The sequence below is a fragment of the Schistocerca americana genome, chromosome X (assembly GCF_021461395.2).
Source record: "Schistocerca americana isolate TAMUIC-IGC-003095 chromosome X, iqSchAmer2.1, whole genome shotgun sequence".
In the NCBI taxonomy this organism is placed as follows: Eukaryota; Metazoa; Arthropoda; class Insecta; order Orthoptera; family Acrididae; genus Schistocerca; species Schistocerca americana.
In genome coordinates this window covers 235,732,100-235,759,032 of record NC_060130.1, presented here as the reverse complement: position 1 = coordinate 235,759,032, position 26,933 = coordinate 235,732,100, and positions in this window count along the sequence as shown.

Below are 26,933 nucleotides of genomic sequence, written 5' to 3'. Positions count from 1 at the left end.
CATTGATAGTATGTCGGCCAAGGTCTTATTAAGGCGTTCAGTAAGCCCGTTAGTTTGCGGATGGTAGTCGTAATGTGATGAGAAATGTTGCACTGACGGTTTATCTCTGTCACAAGATTAGATTGAAAAACTTTCCCTCGATCCGTAATTAACGACCTTGGGGCACCGTATTTTAATACAATGTCTTCCACAATGAATTTGGCTACCTCGAATGCTTCGGCTGTTTCTACGGCTTTTGTAAAGACATAGCGTGTCAGATAATCAGTGCAAACAATAATCCATCTATTTCCACTAGCAGACGTTGGAAATCGTCCGATGAGGTCAATCCCAACACGCTGGAAAGGCGTTTCGGCTGGTGGAACTGGTATGAGTCGGCCAGGTGGTTTCTGAGAAACTGCCTTTCTCCTCTGTCACTCTCTACAGTGAGATACATAGTGACGGACACTCCTAAATAAACCTGTCCAGAAAAATCTCTTGCGGATTCTATCGTAGGTCTTAATAAATCCTAAATATCCGGGCACAGGTGTGTCGTGGAATTTCTGTAGAACATCTAAGCGCATGTGTTTAGGAATTACTGGTAGCCACCTCTTTCCAAACGGATCAAAGTTTTTCTTGCAAAGTAATCTATTAACTACATTAAATTGTCCTTTCACATCCTCTGACCAATTTAAGGCAAGCATAATTTGAAATATCTTGGCGTCCTTCTTCTGCTCAGCAGAGAGCTTGTGGAGTGCAGAGAGACAGTCACTATCTTCATCAAAGTCTTGATGGTCTTGCACAGGGTTTCTTGAGAGACAGTCGGCATCTTGGTGTTTTTTTCCACTTTTGTACACTATGGTACTGTCATACTCTTGAAGAAGTAGTGACCACCTGGCAAGTCGTCCTGTTGGATCCTTAAAACCTGTCAGCCAACAAAGTGAATGATGGTTGCAACAACCATCAATTGCCTTCCATAGAGATACTGTCGAAATTTGCACATGGCCCAGATCACAGCAAGACATTATCTTTCTGTAGTTGAGTAGTTTCTCTCGGCTTTTGTAAGTTTCCTTGAAGCATAGGCTATAACCTTCTCTTTTCCATCCGAAATTTGCACCAGAACTGCACCGACCCCATACCCACTGGCATCTGTGTGTAGTTCTGTATGTGCTCGCTCAACATACAGACCAAGTACAGGGTCAGTCATCAGAGCTTTTCGCAGCACGTCGAAAGAATCTTGTCGAGCACCACCCCAGATAAATTTAGCATCAGCTTTTAACAACTCTTGGAGTGGCTTTGATACAAAAGTCTTTGATAAAACGACGCTAATAAGAACATAATCAGAGGAAGCTTCTCACATCTCTTTTAGGAATAGGAAATTCCGTTATAGATCTCATCTTTTCTGGGTCTGGCCACACACCTTCGTTTGACACAGGGTGTCCCGGTATTTTGATTTCTTTTGCTCCAAAGAGACATTTTCTTGGATTAAGTTCAGTCCGCCTTGTTGGAGACACTTAAGAACGGCCCTCAGTCTTTTTATATGTTCATCAGATGTCTCTGAGAACACTATAATGTCATCTAAATAACAAAAACACATCGTCCATTTCAGATGACGTAAAAAATTATCCATCATCCGTTCAAAAGTTGCTGGTGCATTTCACAAACCAAACCGCATTACCTTAAACTCATACAGGCCCTCAAGGGTGATGAATGCAGTTTTCTCCGATCAGTCTGATCTACTTCGATTTGCCAGTATCCCGAGTGCATGCCCATGGTTGAGAAAAACTTAGCCCCCCTCAGACAATCTAGTGTATCGTTAATTCGTGGAGGAGGGTAAACATCCTTTTTAGTTATCTTATTAAGCTTCCTGTAATCGACACAAAAGCGCCAACTGCCATCCTTCTTCCTGACAAGGACTACTGCTGACCACTATGGGCTCTGCGAAGGCTGAATGATGTCATTCTTCAGCATTTTCTCTACCTCGTCGCGAATTATTCGACGTTCCGTTGCTGACACACGGTATGCTCTGTGGCTTATTGGTTGATGGTCTCCAATGCTAATCCGGTGCTTCACCGTCGATTTGTCTAATTTGCTCTTCACCTGTGGATTGAAGCATTCAAAGAACTCTTGAAGAATGACAAGTAGCTTTTTTTGTTGTTCCTTAGTGAGATCTCGTGATAGTCGAGCTAGAAGATCCTGTCTTGTAGTGGTAGCACTACTTTCGCCCACAGACTCCGCATGGGAGGTTTCTATAACGCTCAGCTGTTCTTCAATTAACGGCTCAGCGTTTGCTACATACATGCGTCTTGGAAGGATCTGCGTTCTCGGCGACGGTTAACTATCCACAATTCACTGAATCAGATCTTAAACGAGACGACAGAGGATTGGATGAGCAATTTATTCTTCAGTGGTATGCTTCTCTTACATTCCACTACAAGATCCATGGGTTTATGCATGGCATGACACGTAACAGTTACCTTTCTAGCGCTGACTGCAGGAATGATCACTTCATCCAGCACACATTTCCACATACTCGGATGCGAATCCTCCTGCCCACAGTCTAGCATAATCTTCGAGCGACCACCATCTATAATTCCCTGAGAATCTTTCAAAAAATCCCATACGAGAATGACGTCATGACTACACTCTTGTAAGACGATGAATTCTAAGGGCTGTGTATGGCCACTTATACCCACACGAATGGTACATCTTATATCTTACTGTAGGTTTTACATATTTCCCGTTAGCCACCTTCAGCAGAGATGTTTTGCTGTCGACGAATACGGTTTTCTGCAACTGGCGACGGTACTTCTCCGAAATGACTGAATATGATGCTACAGAGGCCACAAGAGCTTTGGCTGGTCGGCCATCCATGAGGATATCGACGTAATTTCCTATCATTTTTGTAGTGATCGACGGTGGAGGATTTTTCTTTTCGGCGGCCTCACCTCCAAGGAAGGTCGCACCCTTTAATTTTCCAGGCTGCGGCGGCTAGGTGATCGGCTAGGGCTTCTAAACGGAGATGGAGACCTTTATCGGCGTGTTGGGGAGCGTCCTCTCCAGCGGCTAGCTTGCGGCGATGGTGACCTATGTCGTCCTGCACCCACATCTTCTTGTTCATCTTCATTGGCGCGGTGTTGGCGTCGGCTAAGATCGGTCTGCTGTCTTCTGGCGCGGGCGTCATCAAATATCCGCCGCCTTTCTCCACAATTGCGCACCACATGTCCCCCTCGTCCACAGTGGAAACATACTGGTTGGTTATCCTGGGTCCTGTCATCAGTCTTCCTTGGTGCCCAAACAGGTTCCTCATGCGGCATTGTAATAGCGTAACCCCACCTGGGTCTCGACGTTTTCGCCGTTTTAAAGGGAAATGAAGGTCGAGAGACTGGGTTCAATACCTGTTCCACTTCCTCCCTTATAACCTCTTGAAGCGTCTCGGGTTTTTACTCGCCGTGCAATCCAAGTGCCTTCTGAACTTCCTCTCGCACTATCTGATGAAGAACACTTGTGAAATCAGTTTCTTCCTCCATCACAGACATCGAGATGACGTTTGGAAGCCGTTCAAACTTCTTGCGTGTAATTCTTTTTTGATGCATTGTCTCGATATACTAGCACCATTTTATGAAGTCGTCTCCTTGCGAAACCTCCTGCAGGAGTAGGGCTTGATACATGTCCTCATCAACACCCTTCAAGAGATGTGCAACCTTATCTTCCTCCTTCATTCTAGGATACACTATTTTACACAGCTCCAAGACGTCTTGAACGCAGGATGCTGTCGTTTCTTCTGGACGCTGTGCTCTACACTTTAATTTATCTTCAGCCTTGCACTTCTGTCGTTGTGTGTCGCCGAAATACTTGTGCAGTTCCGCCTGGAATTCTTGCCAGCTTGTGAACTCCTCCTCGTTGTTCTCATACTATTGTTTGGCAGTGCCCTTCAAGTAGAAAAATACGTTAGCCAAACACACAGTGTCATCCCATTTGTTAAATTTGGGTATACGCCCATATACCTTCAGCCACTTGTTTGGATCTTGGCCATCGTCACCAGAGAACCCGGAAGGGTGTCTCATGTGGTGGCACACAGTTGCTGTCGTAGTGACGTACTCTTCTTCTTCTGTCTCCGATAGATTGCGATCTGTTGAATATGGCTCGAACTCGGCTTTCTCGCCACGTAAACGGCTGCTCTGTTGTGTCCTGATGGGTGCCACTGTGTCGTCGATAACGTGCGCTATCACAAGTTCCAATACCCGGCGCCTCCACCAGAATAATGTCACGTAGCAGAAAGTGTAATTAGATGAATGACGAACACTAACTTCACTTAACGAAGGTTTATTCAGCATTTGCACATACAAGAGTACGCAGCGAACTGCCTTCGGCCAGAACACATACAATATATATACAGCTAGAGAACATTCCCGTACAGTGATTCTTGACAATTGTGGATACTTCTAGAATGTACTCGAACCGAATGTAGAAATTAAAACTGTACAGTTTAGGTGAGCTTTGAAGTGACGACCCTCCATGCAACAGTATAGTATCATAACCACTATGCCACAATGCTACTCAGCTTCTACTGCGACAATATGTGTAACGAAATCACCCCACACAGTATAGAATTTTGTAAAAACCTCCGTTATTTGATAAATTTAGACGAAAACCTTGACAAATTTGTATAACAGTTGTCACAGTGCCGTTGGCTATTGATCTCGTTGGCAACTGCAGCTACAATACCTTTCCACCGTCCGCAACAATAGAAAGTATCCGCTTCATAATACTGCGAGAACTTTTAGCAGTCAGACTGTTCGTCAGATAATTACGTAGTAAACAATCAACATACAAGACGCGAAACGGGAGAAATACAATGTCGTACTTAAACTAAGCAGCGCTCGGAGGCGACAGTTAGCGTCAATTCGTTGCTATGCAGTAGGAGAGAGAAGATAAACTATACTGTCCGAAATCCCCCCGGTGTCCGAAATCATACCGCTTGACCAGAAGTTAAATAAATGAAAACTTAGAAATAATGTTCACAAGCTAACTTTTTCCATCATTACGAAAATAAATTTAAAGCACATTTAGCTCTTGGATATCTCTACTGTTATTATTATACGAATTTTGTTACTGATATTTTGAATTTATTTTTGTAGATCCTTGAAAAATGTGCTCCTAAGAAATAAAAAACTTACCATTTTCACGAAGAATGGGAAATGGACTACTACTTTACAATGGTGAAAGAGAACTGTTGCTGTTTAATACACAATACATCCTTGGCAATACCGAAAAAAGGAAATATAGAGCAGCATTTTAACACAATTCATAGTAAATATCAGACAGATTTTCCATCAACAGCGAAATAAGAAAGAGTAAATCGCAAGCATTGAAATCGCAATTAACAGTCCAAGAAAACATGTTTTCTAGGTCTGTTGAGCAAAGTATGAAGCTTCTTTCCACGTAAGTTACAGAATTGCACTAAAGTGCAAACCTTTTCCCCATGAAGAATACATCAAGGAAATTTTCGAAGAAGTGTCAGATTCCCTGTGCGTCAATTTAAAAAATAAAAATGAAATTAAAACAGCTGTTCATGGTTTACAGCTGTCTCGAAATACGTGATGCGACCTATCGAAACGATGAGTGAAAACATAAACGAACAACTACAAAGAGATATCGTCGGCTTCGTTGCTTTTTCGCTACAAGTTGACGAGTCAACAGATATCAATGATACCGCACAACTGCTTATTTTTATTCGGACAGTCTTTGAAGATTTGTCGACGAAAGAAGAACTGCTAAGTATAATTTCCTTAAAAGGAAAAGCTCGTGGCGCTGATCTGTTCACGGAATTCAAAGCATGTATTAGCAAGATTAAGCTACCTTTGTACAAACTCGTATCAGTGACAACTGATGGGGCTCCTGCAATGACAGGTATTCATAACGGTTTTATTGCTCTTTGTCATAAAGACGAAGACTTTCCAGGCTTCATTAGCTACTGCATCATTCACAACAGTTACTGGCTGTTAAGAGACCAAACACAAAACATGTAATTGATATTTGTTCCAAGGCTGTAATTTCCATAAACGGAAAATCTCTCTAAAGGCGGCTATTTGGGCAGCAATTAGATGAGAAGGAACAAGATTTGGCATTGCGCACTGACGTGAGGTGGATGCGTCGAAGCAAGTTTTGAACGAAGTAATAAAATTTCTTGAAGAGAGAGATGATGATTATCAGCAAGCGCATGATTTAGACTGACAATGTGATTTAGCATTTGTATCAGATTTTACAGGAAAACTGAGCACATTAAATCTGGAATTACAAGGCAAGAATAAAACAGTAGGAGAAATGATGAGTTCTGTTGCAGAATTCCAAAGTCAAATAACGCATATGATAGTCCACATTGAGAAGCAAAAATTTCAGCAATTTGTAAACATCAAGGATCATATGTAAAAACATCCTGTCTAAAATATCATTCTTGACAAGTACAGGCAAAAATTAAAGCAATGTATCTGACTTCGAAATTCGCTTTAATGATTTGAAAAATTGAGAAGTTGGTGCAATTGATTAGTTATCCGCTTAATGATGCCATTGATCATAGTGACATCTATGAAAGGACTAAAAATATGCAGATACATTTAAAATGGACCACATGATACGACAAAACGAAATCATTACTCTGCGCTGCGATTTATTTCTAAAAGCAAGGTCATTCATTGGTCTAGATTTCTGGGTATTAGTTTCCAACGAGAAATATCGAAATTTGACAAAATGTGATGAACAACTGCGTTCATGTTTTGGTTCAACATACTTATGTGAATCAGTATTTTCCGACTTGAAACAAACAAAAAGCAAAAACCGTTCTCGCCTGACTGACGCTCATACATTGGATTCTTTAAGCCTGGCAATTTCCAACTACAAACCTGACTTTACTAATCTAGCAGAAGATGCTCAGACACAGTACTCACACTGATATGAATAAGTAGTTAGGATAATTTTCAATTTTGTTTTTTCTCTCATAATAAACTAAAAAATACTACAGAACTGTATACTAAACTATACTGTCCCATTTAAAATTTAAAGAAGTATGTAAATGGTAGATCGCACAGGGTTCATCAGTGAACAATAGATCATGGACATAATGAAATTGGCCGCCCCTGCTCTAGACCAATATGAAAACTTTAAAATGGCGAGAAACCCCCTCGCTCTTCCCCTCTCCCTTTTTTATGTTAATCCAGTTGTGTGAGTTTCGCCATTTGTGCTCTCTGCATCGTAGTGGAAGGAAGGACTATCAGCAGCAGACTTATCCCAATCAGAATGGCATTTATGAGGTAAGACATTTTAACATTACAATGAGTGACTGGGGCACTGATGAATTACTGTAAATTAATGATGTCATGACTTTTCTGTAAGCACTATCAACACCCCCACTGATATTTACAATTTTGACTAATTTCCCAGCCGGCCTAAGTGGCCGAGCGGTTCTAGGCGCTAAGGTCTGGAATCGCGCGACCGTTACGGTCGCAGGTTCGAATCCTGCCTCGGGCATGGTTGTGTGTGATGTCCGTAGGTTAGTTAGGTTTAAGTAGTTCTAAGTTCTAGGGGACTGATGACCTCAGATATCAGCCGGCCGGTGTGGCCGTGCGGTTAAAGGAGCTTCAGTCTGGAACGCGTGACCGCTACGGTCGCAGGTTCGAATCCTGCCTCGGGCATGGATGTGTGTGATGTCCTTAGGTTAGTTAGGTTTAAGTAGTTCTAAGTTCTAGGGGACTGATGACCACAGATGTTAAGTCCCATAGTGCTCAGAGCCATTTGAACTAATTTCCCCCAAATACCCACATTTCATTCCAATATGTACCTACACTACTGGCCATCAAAATTGCTACACCACGAAGATGACGTGCTACAGACGCGAAATTTAACCGACAGGAAGAAGATGCTGTGATATGCAAATGATTAGCTGACATGAGGAAAGTTTCCAAGCGATTTCTCATACACAAACAGCAGTTGACCGGCGTTGCCTGACGAAACGTTGTTGTGATGCCTCGTGTAAGGAGGAGGAATGCGTACCATCACGTTTCCGACTTTGAGAAAGGTCGGATTGTACCCTATCGCGATTGCGGTTTATCGTATCCCAACATTGCTGCTCGCGTTGGTCGAGATCCAATGACTGTGTATTTGTCATCGCCATACTGGCGTATCATCCGGCGTGATGGTATGGGATGCCATTGGTTAAACGTCTCGGTCACCTCTTGTTCGCATTGACGGCACTTTGAACAGTGGACGTTACATTTCAGATGTGTTACGACCCGTGGCTCTATCCTTCATTCGATCCCTCCGAAACCCTACATTTCAGCAGGATAATGCACGACCACATGTTGCAGGTCTTGTACGGGCCTTTCTGGATTCAGAAAATGTTCGACTGCTGCCCTGGCCAGCACATTCTCCAGATCTCTCACCAACTGAAAACGTCTGGTCAATGGTGGCCGAGCAAGTGGCTCGTCACAATACGCCAGTCACTACACTTGATGAACTGTAGTATCTTGTTGAAGCTGCATGGGCAGCTGTACTTGTACACGCCATCCAAGCTCTGTTTGACTCAATGCCCAGGCGTATGCAGGCCGTTATTACGGCCAGAGGTGATTGTTCTGGGTACTGATTTCTCAGGATCTATGCATCCAAATTGCGTGAAATTGTAATCACATGTCAGTTCTAGGATAATATATTTGTCCAGTGAATACCCGTTTATCATCTGCATTTCTTCTTGGTGTAGCAATTTTAATGGCCAGTAGTGTATATAAATAAATGATTTTGAATGTTCCACAATTAGCAAAGTATGATATTTAAACAAATACAAAGATATCCAATGTTAAACAGCTAGCAGAGTGTGATATTTAAACAAAAAATCGATATCCCACGTTAAAAAGCTAGTGTGATATATAAATAACTACACCGATACCCCATTAAACAATTTCCATCAAGTATTAGTTAACAACAAAAATAGTCCTGTTATACACTTTTCGCAAGCAGTCCAACGCATTTACAACTCGTTACGATTTCATCGATTTTTTCTCGGCATTAGACAGGCACAGACGTAAGTCTGAGACCTAACAATCAGCACAGCGTGATATTTTAACAAATAGTCCGTATTAAACAAACAGCACACTGCAACAAAAACATACCAAGTTTGTCAGCGCCTCGCACCTGCATTATTAGTTGCTGACATCACTGTAAGGTTGTCTTAGAGCAGTGAAGCACTATAGGAGTATAATAAACTTCTAAATAACGACGAAAAAAATCCAAGAAGGTACCTGCAGTGCTAAATTTGCATTTCAGGCAACTACTACAAATAACTCTTCTCAAAACAGCATCAAACACAAACACTAGAGCTACTGTACATCGATTTAGAGAAAGCCTTCGATAAAGTCAGCCATCAGTACCTAAGGAGTATGTTACAGAAATTGCGATTTTCACAAGCAACGTTAGATTTACTGCTTCCAAATCAGTACCTAATGGTTTCCAAAGAGCAAATAGACTGACGTTTTATGGAAGCATTCCCAATCCAACGTTGTGGCAGCGCCCACATCATACGACTGTGCATTGGCACATGACGGTTCACCGTCAGTACTGTGCTGATGATGTTGTAATACTTACAGAACCCGACGACATTCTTGAAATCTCACCCGTAATGGACGTTTACAAGAAGCAGCGGGGGCGCGACTATGAACAATGATAAAACATAGCTCCTGTGGTTCAATGAAAGCGCACATCCCAAGCTACATTCCTTGGTGAAATGGTAGTTTTGGATGTGAAACTAGGGCTAAAGAAACGTACACAACTTAACTGACATCAGTTCCAAAAGAAATGGTAGAAAAAGTAGGAGATGCTCTGACAGCGAATAGTACATGGAAACTTAATATCATTCAAAGCACTTAACATGTCGACACACTGGCCCTGTCAAAATTGTGGTGTGCTGAGCAAGTCATACTCGTTGATAGAAAACACATAGAGCAGATAAAAATGCATAGGTTAGTTAATTGTTGTCTCAGGGATCAGATGACGAAATCACCTACAGAAGGCGGCCTAGGTTTAACAGACTGAGACAAAATTCTCAGTCCTTGTCACGAAAAATTTAATAAATACACCGTAACTGCCTGCTAGTCGGTCTGACTTATTAAAGACTGCAAGGGGTATAGGGAAAGAGCATACGTTACAGCCATATGCCACAACTGTTTCTCGGGTCTTACGAAACAGAATGTAATTATTAGAGAGGATTTCTAATGGAAGATATTATGTGAAAAAGATAACAATAAGAAACATTCAGAAGAAAACTCTATAGCAGATTAAATACAAAGATATAACCTGGAAGATAGTATGGGTGAATCCATCAGCTCTCAGCCACACCCAGTGGCATATATCTTTATGACAGGTTTAATGCTGACAGCATTGTCTCACCGCAAAAATAAAATTGACAAGTCATCCATACTGCCAGCATTGTGGTATCGTTGACGCAGCTATTTACCGAACAGTAGGTTGCTACAGAATTAAAGGTCTGTGGAAATGGGTAAACTTTAAATCAATGAGTGTTAACGAAATAAGCACCAAGAAAATAATGAATATGGACATCAAAGCGTTTCCAGCATCCAAGACAAAAGACGTGGCGTGATTCATAAATCCGTCTTCAGTGAGTTAGGAGACTCTTCAGTGTTTCTTCGCTGTCGTGCAGAAATCATCGAAATCCACAAATTTAGTAGCTACGGAATGAGTTTTAGAAAAATAACAAAGGAATAGTATGTTGATGGACGATTGCCCCCTTTGGATGTGATGATTTTAATAACAAATCATTACTGGAAATACTCTCAGGATTTAGAGAGAGATGTAATAATAAGATATTAGAGCTGATAATGCAGTATGCATTCTGGTGAGCTGCTGCTTATCGAGGCTGAGCCCTCATTGTTGTTCGTGGGCTGATTCTCATGATTGATACGTCCCTGCCAACTATTGCCTGCTGGCCACTATCTAGCATATGTGGGAGAATTTTTTGATGGTTGGTGCTTTGTGCAATACAGGACTTCCCTGCTCACTTGCTATATATATATATATATATATATATATATATATATATATATATATATATATATATATATATACCACACACAACTGGAAAACAAGAGAAAGAGAGAGACATGTCTACGTTGCACACTGGCACACATACATTATATACATTATATGGGTGGTAAGAAACAGTCTGAAAAGCTTGTAAGGGTGTTGCAGGGTAGGTTGCGCCGTTTCCGAGTTCATTAGCATTGAAGTTACCTAATTAGACCGTTTCAGGTGCAAATTTAAGTAGTCCACCAGATACAATTAGTCAGCTGTTCTCTCAGCGTAGATGTTAGCGCTTGAGACTGCTTAGCCATTGGCTCGGATTTGATCATTACTGCCGTTCCATAACCAATTTTTGTATTACTCTGTTGTTGAGTTTTAGGAAACCAAACGAAGAACACATTTGTCGATCATCTCTCGCGGGCCACTTGAATTTGCGCCTACAATGGTCTGATTAGATTACTTCAATGCTAATTAACTCGGAAATGGCGCGAAGTATAGAAATTTTTCTAACTATTACTTCTCAACACAACCCACCTTGCAACAACTTTACAGACTTTCCAAACTGTTTCTTACACACTGTACATATTTACACTGAGAGGAAAAATCGTAGTCTCAAAAAATAATTAATGTAGAGTAATGAAATTTTGGGAATACATTTCTCTAGGTAGCATATTCAAGTGATTAACATTGCAAGATCACAGGTTAATGTAAGCGAGAGAAAAGTGATTGCAAATGTGAAATGCTGGTGCATTACTAACTTGTGCAACCGTCAGAATGTTGCAAACGTGCATGCATTGTGTTGTACAGGTGCCAGATGTTAGTTTGTAGGATGGGTTCAAATGGTTCAAATGGTTCTGAGCGCTATGGGATTTAACATCTGAGGTCATGTGTCCCCTAGAACTTAGAACTACTTAAACCTAACTAACCTAAGGACATGACACACATCTATGCCCGAGGCAGGATTCGAACCTGCGACCGTAACGGTCGCGCGGTTTCAGACTGAAGCGCCTAGAACCACTTGGTCACACCAGCCGGCTGTAGGATGGGGTTCAATGCCTGCTGCTATTGGTCGGTCAAAACAGGGACGGTTGTGCATGACGCTGGAGTTGTCATCCAATGATGTCCCATATGTGCTCGATTGGAGACAGCTCTGGTGATCAAGCAGATGAAGCCAACATGTTGACACTTTGTAGAACATGTTGGGTTACAACAGCTTTATGTGCGCGGGAGTTATCCTGTAGGAAAGCACCTCCACGAATGCTGTTCATGAATGGCAGCACAACAGGACGAATCACCAGACTTAAGTACAAATATGCAGTCAGGGTGCATGGGATAACCACAAGAGGGCTCCTGCTGTAATAAAAAATCGTACCCCAGACCATAACTCCCGGTGTAGGTCCAGTGCGTCTAGCTCACAATCAGGTTGGTTGCAGGCACTCTCCCAACCAACACACAGCCATCACTCACACCGAGGCAGAACCAACTTTCATCAGAAAACACAACATATCTCCACTCTGCCCTCCAATGAGCTCTCGCTTGACACCACTGAAGTCGCAAATGACGGTGGTTTGGCGTCAGTGGAATGCATGCAACATGGCGTCTGGCAGGGAGATGTCCTTGGAGTACACGATGTGTAACGGTTCGTTGTGTCACTCTGGTGCCAAGTGCTGCCCAAACTGCTGCTGCTAGTGCAGTGCTATGTGCCAGAACCACACGCAGAACATGATGGTCTTCCCTCTCGGTACTGTCATGCGGCTTCCGAAACCCAGTCTTCTTGCAACCGTACATTCTCGTGATCACCGCTGCCAGCAGTCATATAAAGTGGCTACATTCCTGCCATGTCCTACAATCACAGAAAGAACATTCAGCTTCTCTTAGCCCTATTACACGACCTCATTCAAACTCAGTGAGGTGTTGGTAACATCGTCTTTGTCGCTTTAAAGGTATTCTTGACTAATATCAACTCATCACATCCAATCTCAAAGGTAAATAACTCTCATGGCCGTTGCAGCTTGGATTTAAAGGAAAGCTGATTTGCGTCTGTTGTGTTGGCTACTGTGAGAGTCAGCACTGGAACAAACAATGAAAGAGAGAAGTTGCCATAGCAAATGGCAGGAACCTAAAAATGATGTATACATTAAACTTGGCCAGATGAGATGAACATTTCGTTTCTAAAAATAAAATAAACAGAACTTAACTCATTTTGTCTCTTACATAGAATTACATTACTCGATATCACACCTCGTAGAACACAGGCTACATATTGGTTTCCTATTACTCAGTACTGATGCTCTCGAAGTCTGTGACAAAACTGGGCCAACCAGCGATGGGCGGCTGGTTGAATCAGCACTGACAGGGGTAGCTGAACTCTGTCTTCCTGGGGGTGTGGCACTGCCCACTCTTTCCACTGGCGCGCAAGTCAGCGTCTTCTTGATGCCGTTTCATGGTGCTGCGTTGGTCGATGTGCAGTCGATGCTTTAGAACTGCACAGCATCCTCGTAGTGGCGCTACTAGCACCACTCTTACACAACTGGCGCGAAATTTGAAGAGACATCTTTTTTCGGGCGTACAAACAAGAAAAATGGCTTCCAAGTTCCGTTTACGTCGCACAACTCCTAGGTGTGTGATTTTTCTCCGTCAGTATATATATATATATATATATATATATATATATATATATATATATTATATATATTATATATATATATATAGCAATAGTGACAGTGGGTGCTGAACTAGCTATCTAAAAAGGCATTAAGTACTACGACTCGCACTTTTTATTTTGTTTTAAATATAGTGCATTTCTCTATGGTTCATATCCTGTGACTGTGGTAGGGTGGGGGTAATTGTTTAAGAGCGTAAATTTAGCAATGCGTTTACTCACTTGGACTTTTTTCGTCGTTATTTACTAGTCTAGTATAATAATATAGTGTTATGCTCCTTTAAGGCAACCTTGTGTTTGGGTCACTGATAATGCAAGGGCGAGTTCCTCAAGGACTTGATATGTATTTGTTACAATGTGCTATTTGTTTAACTTAAGTTATGTTTGTATTTGTTAAAATATCATTGTGTGTTACTTGTTCAGTTTTGGGTTTATGTGTGTATCTTTGGAATACTGTGAGAAAATTGATAAAATCCCAACGAATTGTAAATAGCATTGGACGCATGTGTTCATAGTTGGAGTGTTTGCAGAAGATGTATAGCAGGACTGTATCTGTTGTTAAATAATGCTTTTTGGAAATTGATTAATGGGTATATTGACCTATTCTTTGTAAATATCACACTGTGCTAGTTCTTTAATGTGGGATATCGATGTATTTGTATTATTTATCGCCATTTTAGGTAGGATAAATGTACTGCAGATGCACAGAGTACAAATGACGAAACTCACACAGTTGGTATAATAATAAAAAGAGGAGGGGAAGGACGTAGGGGCTTCTTGCAGTTTTAATGTTTTCTTATTGGTCTAGACTCAGGGGAGGGGAGGGGGCGAGTCCAATCTCATCTTATGTCATTATCTTAGCCAGAATTCCCACAATGGATGGGTGCCTTTTATTCCCTCGCCATTTTTATCTTACAGAATTGCCAAAGATGTATGGTTGGTGTATCAGGTTACATTCAAACCTTGAACGCGTTACATATAACTGCACTACAGGGTGAGTGACGGAAAGGTGGGGGATGGGGGACATAAGACAAGTATTGCGTTACATCCTGACCTTGAAAGTATTTTACGCGATTGCTCGGAAGGTATCGGCGTGGTATTAGGTTACTCTGTGAACTTGAATTTGGCCCTCCCATATTCTCCTTGATTAACTACTAATATAAGGTATAAAGATTAGCACATTCAGTTCAATGTATATTTCGGAAAGATTGAATCTGTTTGTCGTACTTGCATTCAATCTCACACATTTGCCATTTTTAGTTAACGTTCTAATAACTGGTGTATCCAAACAATCTTCGCTATCCATTCTATCAGCATTTCTCCACTAATCTTCCAAATTGCAAAAGATCCCCAGCGTGTTTCGTTGTAATGTGCAGTCTTTGAGACTGGGAGAGAGATTCTGGCGGACTGAAGCTTTGAACGGAAGGATGAAGTGGTTTAAAGTAATGTTAACAACAAGGATATTAAGAGACGCAAAACGTGTTCGGATTTCCACAGGACGAGGAAGGAAATTGTTTGTGCTCTTTCAAAGGACCCATCCCGGCATTTACCTGAGTTGATTTAGAGAGTTCACGGGAATTTGGTCCGACGTCCTCCCAAAAACGTGTTCAGCTTCTTACCACTGCACCATCTCGCTCGGATTGAAGCTTTGAGGTGGGACATGTGGCATAATCGGATGGATCACTTTGTAGAGGGTTCGTCAGGAAGAGGAAGTTTATAACTCCGATAGAATGTTTGCACTAATGGCTGACGATAATAAGCATTGAATTTGTGGAAAAACGAGACAACACTCGCATTACAAAATAAGGAGCCAATCTTTGAACTCATCTCAATAATTAGTAATGTTTTGGACTAGAATGTCTCGAATGAAGTAATTAAACGTTCTGGATATCTGTCGTTCATTGCTAATGTTCGCTCCAGCCACACTTAATCTAGGAAGAAAGGAAACATGGTGCAGAAACAAAATCTCGTGAACGGAGTGAATGTTCGACAAGGCAGATCACTTTCTAAGTTCAAAAGCTGATGCACAGGTTGTACGCAGTCTGCGACAGTATTCATCATCGCCCTCGTTTGATAGCCACTGGCTCCCCTACACATTAACTTTCTATTCCTTCGCCTGACTAATATCCTGCGCACATCCATTTCCTTTTCACTATAGCCACACACAGAAAAAAAGGCAACACCTTCATCATTTTATTCACAAGTGATGTTCATGCGACGGGTAGTTCATCATTCTAAGAGTATATGGCTCTGAGCACTATGGGACTTAACTTCGGAGGTCATCAGTCCCCTAGAACTTAGAACTACTTAAACCTAACTAACCTAAGGACATCACACACATCCATGGCCGAGGCAGGATTCGAACCTGCGATCGCAGCGGTCGCACGGCTCCAGACTGTAGCGCCTAGATCTAAGAGTATATGATAGCAAGTTCAGATCAAATGAAACACATACTTCCCAATAAAGGATGTTCAAACAGTCGCATCAGTATACATTGTAACTTCCTCTGGCGGTGACTCAGGCGCGTATTCTCACACGCAAATGGCCGCGTGGCGTCCTTTGATAGATAGTCCCAAGCACATTGCGCCTTTTGTTGCAGTTCAGTAATAATCCTTGCACGCTGTGGAGAAAGAATAAGTTCCCGCTTAATCGCGTCCCATACGTGTTCAATTGGCGAGAGATCTGGTGATCGTACCGTCCAGGGAGTTCTTGTACACCACAAAGGGCACGTTGCGTCGCAGTAGCTGTATGTGGACGTAAATTGCCCTGATGAAAAAGAGTTACGGCGTAAAGTCAGCGCCGGCCGGAGTGGCCAAGCGGTTCTAGGCGCTCCAGTCTGGAACCGCGGGACCGCTACGTCGCAGGTTCGAATCCTGCCTCGGGCATCGATGTTTGTGACGTCCTTAGGTTAGTTAGGTTTAAGTAGTTCTAAGTTCTAGGGAACTGATGACCTCAGATGTTAAGTCCCATAGTGCTCAGAGCCATTTTTCGTAAAGTCAGCGCCAGCACGCCAGTCGGGAACTGCAGGGAAGAGGAGGCTATGAGAAGAAGTCAGCCATTTGCACGCTGACTGACATCCTTCCAGGATGACAACGCGACAGCAGCGGCCCCTACGTGAAGACGACGTAAGCGCCGCGCCCGACTGGTGGCACTCGACTTCGATAGCAGCATCAACGTTAGACACTTCGTTAGGAATCTCTATGTAACACAGACTCGTACTTGTCTATTCTGAAAATATTGATTATTTTGTATGTCGCCATTTGCTTGCGACACATCTATCGAAGTTAAGTACTGTAATTGTTTTTTCTGTAGTGAAACGAGCGTAATATTCCTAGACACAACGACATTGGCGACGAGGTGAACGAATAACATAGCAACAACCTGTTAACGTCTCGAAACGCGAGCAACAGCTGCCACAGTTTGTTTTGTCGTGGACTTTTCTGTTTTACTGATACCTTAATTCTACTTTGTCTTTTCTTTGCAGGGTGTGTTTTCATGTTTTAACAGTGTCGCTTAGAGTGTTTTTTCTATTCAGCGTTTTGAGGTGGCCGTTTCAGAACTTTTCTTTGCTTGTGTGCTTATTTTTATTGCTAGCATTCTCTATTTTTTGTATTTGTCTATTCCAAAATGAGCAACCCAGGCCTCCCACTCCCTCCTCAGGCTCCTCAGCTGCAAGCGATAGATGAAACGCAGCTAAAACAGATGTTTCAGTTTCAGATGCAGCAGACAGCAACCCTTCTAAAAATGGTACAGCAGTTACTCGACAAGCAAGCAGCCAATGCAGCAAATGCCACAACTGTAGCTCCGAGTGCCATACCGCCTTTTGCCAGTTTAACAAAAAACAAGAGGAATAGCAACAGTATGAAGCCCACACCATTGCTCACAAACTTTCAGATACTGCGAAACTACATTACATTTTGTTAACAGTAGGAAGTACAGTTCAAATAGTTCAAATGGCTCTGAGCACTATGGGACTTAACATCTGAGGTCATCAGTCCCCTAGAACTTAAAACTACTTAAACCTAACTAACCTAAGGACATCACACACATCCATGCGCGAGGCAGGATTCGAACCAGCGACCATAGCGGTCGCACGGTTCCAGACTGAAGCGCCTAGAACCGCTCGGCCACACAAGATCAGTCTCTCGTCTCACTCAGCAATTGTTCCCTAAAGCCCCTTCGAGTGAACTTTCCTATGATCAGGTTGTAGATTCTCTAACTAACTATTATGACCAACAAGTGAATGTGGCGGCAGCTAGGTACAAATTCTTTCGTCGCAAGAAAAGGTCAGAACAAACTTATCGCAAGTGGATAACAGATTTGCAGGATATGACGAGGAAATGCAAATTCAAATGTGCTTGTGGTGCGTTATATTCAAATGTTTTATTGCGTGATGCGGTTGTGTACAATGTAACCGATGTCAACCTTAGAGGACAGATTTTGGAACAATCCGATCCATCATTTATCACGTAGTGCAAATTCCAGATCAGTATAATTCAGGTGCCGTAGCAGCTGATAAATTTGAGCAGCCACCAATTTGCCGGGTTGAGTAGTCCCTTGCTCACGACCAGACCAATAGGCAGCAAAAGAACGCTCGCGCCAAGCCGCATAAACAGTTCTCTAACAGGCGGCTACATCGGTGAATAGAATTGAGTCATGCCCTTGGTGCTATTCACGGCACAAACGCCAAGACTGCCCGTCCAGACAAGCACAGTGTTACGCTTGTGGCAAGAAAGGTCACGCACGGTCCGTATGTTTGCAACAGAACAAACGTAAGAATTCTGCCCACTCCCAAAAATCTAGTCAGAAAGCCTATGTAATCAATGCAGTGTATTCAAAGCCTGCTGCAGGAATTCGCAAAACAAGCAAGCAAACAGTTTCTTCAGTGCTAAAGCAGTCCTACAAACTTTTTGTTTGTTCGCATCTTAGTGGAAAACGCGTGAAATTTCAGCTGTACACGGGTGCCTTTGCTACATTGGTGAATCTTAACACAATGAACTGTTAGGCTTCCCACGACTGTCTAAAACTAGCACGCACCTGACGGTTTATAATGACCAAGACGTTCCCGTTCTCAGAAAACGTGCTTTGCCTGCCATGTATCGCTCGCATAGGCGAACTGTGACTCACACTGTGCTACGATCACGCGATTATGAGACCATATTTGGCCTTAATTCGTTTGATTTGTCTGGCTTTCAAATTCAGGACAATGTGTTGTCAGTGACTGCATTGAGCGCCAGAGAAAGAGTAGCTAGCTTGCTGAAAGAATTCCCTGAACTCTTTTCTGAAGGCTTAGGCAAGGCTAACAATTTGCAGCACATATTACTGTTAAAGACAATGCTCATCCGAAATTTTGACGGGTCAGAACTGTTCCCATTGCATTACGGGACACTGTAGCTGCTGAACTTAAAGAATTGCAAGATAGTGGAGCTATTGCACCCATAAAAGCTCGTCAGTGGGCAGGTCCACTGCTTTTGCTCCCCAAACCTTCAGGTTGCATTCGCCTCTGTGTTGACTTTAAGTCTACAGTCAATGCACAAACTGTGATTGATACTTATCCATTGCCACGCCCAGAGGATTCCATGGACAGATTAGGCACTGATCGCTACTTTTCTAAAATTGATTTGCGCGACGCATATCTTCAAATACCACTGGATGAAGGATCTCAAACCGTGTGCGTTGTGAGCACTCATTTGGGCTTTTTAAATATTTCCGTTTGCCTTTTGGCACTGCTCCCGCACCCGCCATTTTCCAACGGTGTTTGGAACAGCTGGCTGCTCAAGCACCAAACTGTTCAAACTATTTGGACGATATTGTCGTAGCAGGTCGTACACCTGAAGAACGTATTGCAATTTGTCGTGCTTTGTTTCGTGTGTTATCTGGCGCAGGACTAAAGTCTAGAATGGAAAAGTGTGATTTTTATAAACTTGAGTTGCAGTGTCTTGGTCATGTCGTAAACAGTCAAGGTGTACATCCTCTTCGGTCACATTTGTTAGCCATACGTGACCTGCCTTTTCCTCATAATGTCGCAAAGTTTCAGTCTGTCTTAGGGAAAATGAACTATTATATTCGGTTCATACCGATTGCTGCACAAATAGCAGCTCCATTGCATCGCTTGCGTCGCAAGAACGTTCCCTTTGTTTGGACCAGATGAGTGCCAAGACGCTTTCCAAAAACTGAAAGATGCATTGCTCGGTGATCGATGCTTGGTGCACTTTGATCCTGACAAATCAGTTGTGTTGCAAGTTGAAGCCTCTTCTTACGGAATCTGTGCAGTGCTTTCACACAGAATTGGTGATAAAGACGGGCCTATTGCTTTCGCATCAGAAGTGTTGTTCAAAGCTCAGTGTAGCTATTCAGAAATAGAGAAAGAGGCATTGGCTATTGTGTATGATGTCACCAAATTCCACCACTATATGTATGGGAGAAAATTCTACTTAGTAACGGACCACAAGCCATTGCCGTACTTCTTTCATCCGATGAAGCCGGTTCCTGTACGAACTGTCCAAAAATTGCAAAGATGGGCTCTGTTGTTGTCTCAGTACCAGTACGAGATTGTGTATCGTCCGACAGCTCAACATGGTAATGCGGACTTACATTCACGTCTTCCGATTGGCCATGATACAGACTTTGACGCTTCTGCTGCATCTTGTTGTCACATCGATGCTCAGGATTCTGAATTGCTTCAATCCTTTCCTCTGAACTACAGGAAAATTGCACAGGCCACGGAAACAGATTCAGATTTGAACATTCTGCTAAAATACATTCGTACATCTTGGCCTCACTCATTGCTTAGCATGAAGAACTCCACAGTGCGCAGATACTTGGCACGTCGGCATAGCCTCGCTATACAGCAAGGTATGATTCTTGTTCAAAATGACAGTGGACAATCTCGTGTACTGATCCTCAAAGCTTTACAAAAAGAAGTGATGAAGTTACTTCACCAAGGACGCTGGGGGATTGTGCTTGGCAGGGTGTGGACACCCAAATAGAACAGATGACGTCACAGTGTCACGCATCTGCGGAAAATCAGTCCGCTCAGCGACAAGAATTCTCTGTTTGGCCTAAGTTGCAATCACCATGGCAACGTGTGCACATAGACTTTGCGGGACCTTTTCGGAACATTTGTTGGTTGATTGTGGTAGACTGTTATAGCAAGTTTCCTTTTGCTGTGCCAGTGAACTCGACAACGCCACGTAGCACAGTTCAGGCATTTTCCCCTACTTCTTGCCTCGAAGGTTTGCCTGAAATCATAGTGTCGGACAACGGCCCTCAGTTCACGTCAAATGAATTTGAAACATTCTGTGAACGCAATGACATACAGCATCTAACTAGTGCACCGTTCCATCCGCAGTCAAACGGCGAAGCGGAACATTTTGTCAGAACCTTCAAGCAGCGGCTGGCCAGATTTCGCACTGCACACACCAGCGATCAAGCATTGCGACTGTTTCTCGCCTCCTGTCTTTCGCCTCCACAAGATGGACTATCGCTAGCGGAATTGCTTCACTGCCGCCATCATCGGACACTGCTCCGCCTGCTCCACCCTCCTCAGCATCCGGCGCCGAAGGAAGGCCGCAAGTGTCGCATGATATTGTGTTTTTCAGGATTTTTAGCGGCAGCAGAAGGTGGTGCGAGGTAAGTTTCTTGGTCGACTTGACGCATGCATGTATCTCATTTCTGACCCAGACGGGCTGCAGCGCCACATCATAGTCAAATTCGCCACTGTCATGTGCACGGTGATCCTTCTGTATCTCTTCCCCAGATTCACGGATCCCGAGGACAGCGCCGCCACAGTAGCCGCCAGAGGGTGTCATCACGACACCGCGGGACGACCCCATGGAGACGGAGCCTTCGCCTCCTCCGCCTCCTCACGTCTTACCGATGGAGCTGGACCCACCCACCCAGTAGCGGTCGATACCGTCTACATCATGGTACGGACCTCAGGAGGTGGACGTGAACCCTTCTGAGCGTTTTCCGTGGGACGTTTCTACCAGAGCGAAGGTCGGAAGTCTCACGTCTCCTGCAGCCACAGCTTCCGGTCCATCAGAGCGTCCACGCTCCTACCTTCCCCACCGTTGTCGTGCTCCGTATACGACAACGGTCCGTCGCTTTTTTTTGGGGGGGGGGGGGGTGGGGGGTGGGAGGAATACTACGGTGTAAAGTCAGCGCCAGGTGCGACAGGGAAGACAAGGCTATGAGAAGAAGTCAGCCAATCGCACGCTGACCGACCTCCCTCCAGCACAACAACGCGACACCAGAGGCCCCTACGCGAAGACTACATAAGCGCCGCGCCAGACTGGTGACACCCGACTTAGACAGCAGCCTCAACGTTAGCCACTTCGTTACGAATCTCTATGTAGCACAGACTCGTACTTGTCTATTCTGAAAAAGGTTGATTATTTTGTATGTCGCCCTTTGCTTACGACACGTCTATCAAAGTTAAGTATTGTAAGAATTTTGTTGTAATAAAACTATTAACACGAGTTGTTTGTTTGTCTAGCGAAACGAGTATGCAGGATTACAAGACACAACAAAAAGCACATCACCTTCCTGTAGAATTAATGGCAGTAGCACGCGGGAAACAACCTGGGAAATGTAGCGGCCACTGGTAACTTTACCCTGCAGAAACCTCAAATGCGACCGCGAGTTGTAATAGATTGCCCCTTACGCCACAAAGCGTGGAGTGGGACTTGTGGGTCATGGGCGAATGTACTCCCGAATAAGCTGCTCACCCGGTCTACATGTGCACGTCCATTACCCGCATACAGACAGAACTTGATCTCGTCACTGAAGGCAACAGAGCGACTTTCCCCTCTTCAGCCGGCCCGAGTGGCACAGCGGTTCTAGGCGCTACAGTCTGGAACCGCGCGAACGCTACGGTCGCAGGTTCGAACCCTGCCTCGGACATGGATATATGTGATGTCCTTAGGTTAGTTAGGATTAAGTAGTTCTAAGTTCTAGGGGACTGATGACCTTAGCAGTTATGTCCCATAGTGCTCAGAGCCATCTGAACCATTTTCCCCTCTTCAGACTGGCTAGAGGCTCACATAATCTTTCTTCTGCTGCAAGCACACGGTTCCCATTGGTCTCTGGTAACACAGTAGGAGCCACATGTGCCCCTATTTCTTCCTTGAATGATGTTCGGTAGGGCACCACTGCTCGTAATAAGTCAATCTCGACGTGAACCTGTACAACGCAGACGTCCAGAATCTGATAAGTCAGTTACATCTTCCGTAGATAATCTGAACGATTCTTTTGTAGAAATGATGTGGGACGAGTCAGTTTACAGGATACGTGTATATCCTTAGTTTGACATTAATAAACACATTTTAGCCCTACTGCTACACTTAAAAATTAGTTTCTTAAGCCTACCAGTTATGAAATAGAAATTTTTCCGTGGAATGCAAGGAGTTTTCCAGGAGAAATGGTTTTTGGCTAGATTTAAAACTTGTTCTACTACTTCACAGACATTTTTGTTATTGAGCAAATGATCAAAAAATTTTGTTGCTGCATGTTGAACTCCTTTCTGTGACACTGACAGCTTTAATAATAGGTGATTAAGGTTATTTCTTCCTCCAATGTGGACATCACTACTCTTCTCAAATTTTCGTGAATTCCTTATAGCAAATTTCATTAGCGAATGTATGTATTGTGATGGTGCAGTTAACTGTATGACACTATATGAACAATATATGAACAGCAAATATTATTCCTACTGCTAGCTTTTGCGCAATCGATACTTTCTTTTCAAGTGATGAGTTACCCCAGACAATTATTCTGTAAGACATTGTTCTGTTATGTTACGTTATGTTAACCGGAGACCTAGAAACGACGGAGAGGCTCCGTCCCCGCCGCAGCCGCAGTGGTCCACAACCCCACGACGACTACCGCAGTCCACATCACCCCTCCGCCGCCCCACACCGAACCCAGGGTTATTGTGCGGTTCGGCCCCCGGTGGAGCCCCCAGGGAACGTCTCACACCTGACGAGTGTAACCCCTATGTTTGCGTGGTAGAGTAATGGTGGTGTACGCGTACGTGGAGAACTTGTTTGTGCAGCAATCGCCGACATAGTGTAGCTGAGGCGGAATAAGGGGTACCAGCACGCATTTGCCGAGGCAGATGGAAAACCGCCTAAGAACCATCCACAGACTGGCCGGCTCACCGGACCTCGACACAAATCCGCCGGGCGGATTCGTGCCGGGGACCGGCGCAGCTTCCCGCCCGGAAGCCCGTGCGTTAGATCGCACGGCCAACCGGGCGGGCCATAACTGTAAGACATTACTGAGTGAAAATATATAAAATATGTCAGGAGGCTGATTCCTATGTTTCCAAGACTCGCAATTATACGAAGACCAAAAGTAGCTGAACTTAATGATTTGAGAAGCTCAGTAATATCATCCTGCCAGTTCAAGTTTTCATCAATATGTACACACAAAGATTTGGAGCATTCTACCTCATTTTCTGACTCCTGTTTATGTGTAACGTCCATTGTTGGTGTGACTATTTTTTGTAAAAAATTGTACATAGTATGTTTTCTCAAAACAGAGAAGGAATGGATTAGGGAGCTAGAAGAAGAATATTACGACCATGAAGCAGGAAAATTCTACAAAACAGTTGAGGAACTGAAGAAGGGCTTTCAACCAGGTACTGTATTTTGCAAAGGTAAGAAGAAACTTTTTTAGGAGGAGAAGAAGAGATTCTAGATAGGTGGGCTGATTATTTCAGTGAACTGTTGAACGTTACCAAAGAGCTAATACTAACAAAAGTAAATGAAAGACGGGGCGACCAACCATAGCACATGAAAACCTGTACCCACACCAGTGGTAAAGGAAGTTAGGTTGGCAATCAAAAGCCTGAAAAATAATAGGGCTCCAGGGAATGATAAAATTTCAGTAGAGATGATCAAGGGTGGGGGTGAACATCTGACAAGGCTTGTCCACCAGCTGATCACCGAATATGGGAAAAGGATATGATGCCGGACCAGTCGAACTTGGCCATTATTTGCCCTATTCATAAATTAGAAGAAGGACAAAGCAAACTGTGAAAACTACCGTGGCATCGCTTTATTCAGTGTTCTATACAAAATCTTAGCCAAAGTCATTGCTATGATGCTCGCTCCACTCATTGTCATCATTCCTTTATATAGCTGATGGTTTTGCGTATTCGCAGGTGCGAATATGTTTCGTATATTTCATAACGGCTGTAGTCACAGCAGTGCCTGTTCCTTGGACACGGTCGGCCAGGGTGGCCGAGCGGTTCTAGGCGCTACAGTTTGTAACCGCGTGACCGCTACGGTCGCAGGTTCGAATCCTGCCTCGGGCATGGATGTGTGTGATGTCCTTAGGTTAGTTAGGTTTAAGTAGTTCTAAGTTCTAGGTGACTGATGACCTCAGAAATTAAGTCCCATAGTGCTCAGAGCCATTTCTTGAACCTTGGACACGCATGCATCTCCGAAGGAACGTTGCATCGTTCTTCTTAACAACACAGGCACTGCAGTATCGCATTTATTCGCCGATACCAGGCAGCGACTTTCAGGTAAAATGTCCTGCCCTGTACGGGAATTGCGTAGTATGTGTAAGAGTACTGGTTGTGATGAAGGATCGGTCGAGCCGTGAGTCGTGCACGGACAGCCAAGGCGGTTAAGGGGACCACTCGCGTAAACAGGGAAATTAGGGTTCGTGTCCCGGACCGGCACAAATTTTCGTTGTCGTCATTCCCTTATACAGCTGATGGCTGTTCGTATTCGGAACTGCGAATACATTTCACGATACAAATGACCGTCATGAGCACGAAATGCCAAGTGAAAGTAGAAGGAAAACTCACTAAGGCATTTAAAGTTAACCAAGGGTTACGAAAGGGGGATATTTTATCAGTACTACTTTTCAACATTGTGTTGAAGAGAGTGATGAGAACGCAACTCGCCCTTTTTTCACATGATATCTTGCGAACCACGGATGAAGGGTATCAGACGGATGCCATATTCCTTGACTTCCAGAAAGCGTTTGACTCGGTGCCCCACTGCAGACTCCTAACTAAGGTACGAGCATATGGGATTAGTTTCCAAGTATGTGAGTGGCTCTAAGACCTTTTAAGTAATAGAACCCAGTACGTTGTCCTCGATGGTGTGTGTTCATCGGAGGTGAGGGTATCATCTGGAGTGCCCCAGGGAAGTGTGGTAGGTCCGCTGTTGTTTTCTGTCTACAAAAATGGTTCAAATGGCTTTGAGCACTATGGGACTCAACTGCTGTGGTCATCAGTCCCCTAGAACTTAGAACTACTTAAACCTAACGAACCTAAGGACATCACACACATCCATGCCCGAGGCAGGATTCGAACCTGCGACCGTAGCAGTCGCACGGTTCCGGACTGCGCGCCTAGAACCGCGAGACCACCGCGGCCGGCATTTCTGTCTACATAAATGATCTTTTGGATAGGGTGGATAGCAATGTACGGCTATTTGCTGATGATGCTGTGGTGTACGGGAAGGTGTCGTCGTTGAGTGACTGTAGGAGGATAGAAGATGACTTGGACAGGATTTGTGATTGGTGTAAAGAATAGCAGCTAACTCTAAATATAGATAAATGTAAATTAATGCAGATGAATAGGAAAAAGAATCCCGTAATGTTTGAATACTCCATTAGTAGTGTAGCGCTTGACACAATCACGTCGATTAAATATTTGGGCGTAACATTGAAGAACGATACGAAGTGGGACAAGCATGTAATGGCAGTTGTGGGGAAGGTGGATAGTCGTCTTCGGTTCATTGGTAGAATTTTGGGAAGATGTGGTTCATCAGTAAAGGAGATCGTTTATAAAACACTAATACGACCTATTCTTGAGTACTGCTAGAGCGTTTGGGATCCCTATCAGGTCGGATTGAGGGAGGACATAGAAGCAATTCAGAGGCGGGCTGCTAGATTTGTTACTGGTAGGTTTGATCATCACGCGAGTGTTACGGAAATGCTTCAGGAACTCGGGTGGGAGTCTCTAGAGGAATGGAGGCGTTCTTTTTGAGAATTACTACTGAGGAAATTTAGAGAACCAGCATTTGAGGCTGACCTCAGTACAATTTTACTGCCGCCAACTTACATATCGCGGAAAGACCATAAAGATAAGATAAGAGAGATTAGGGCTCGTACAGAGGCATATAGGCAGTCATTTTTCCCTCGTTCTGTTTGGGAGTGGAACAGGGAGAGAAAATGCTAGTTGTGG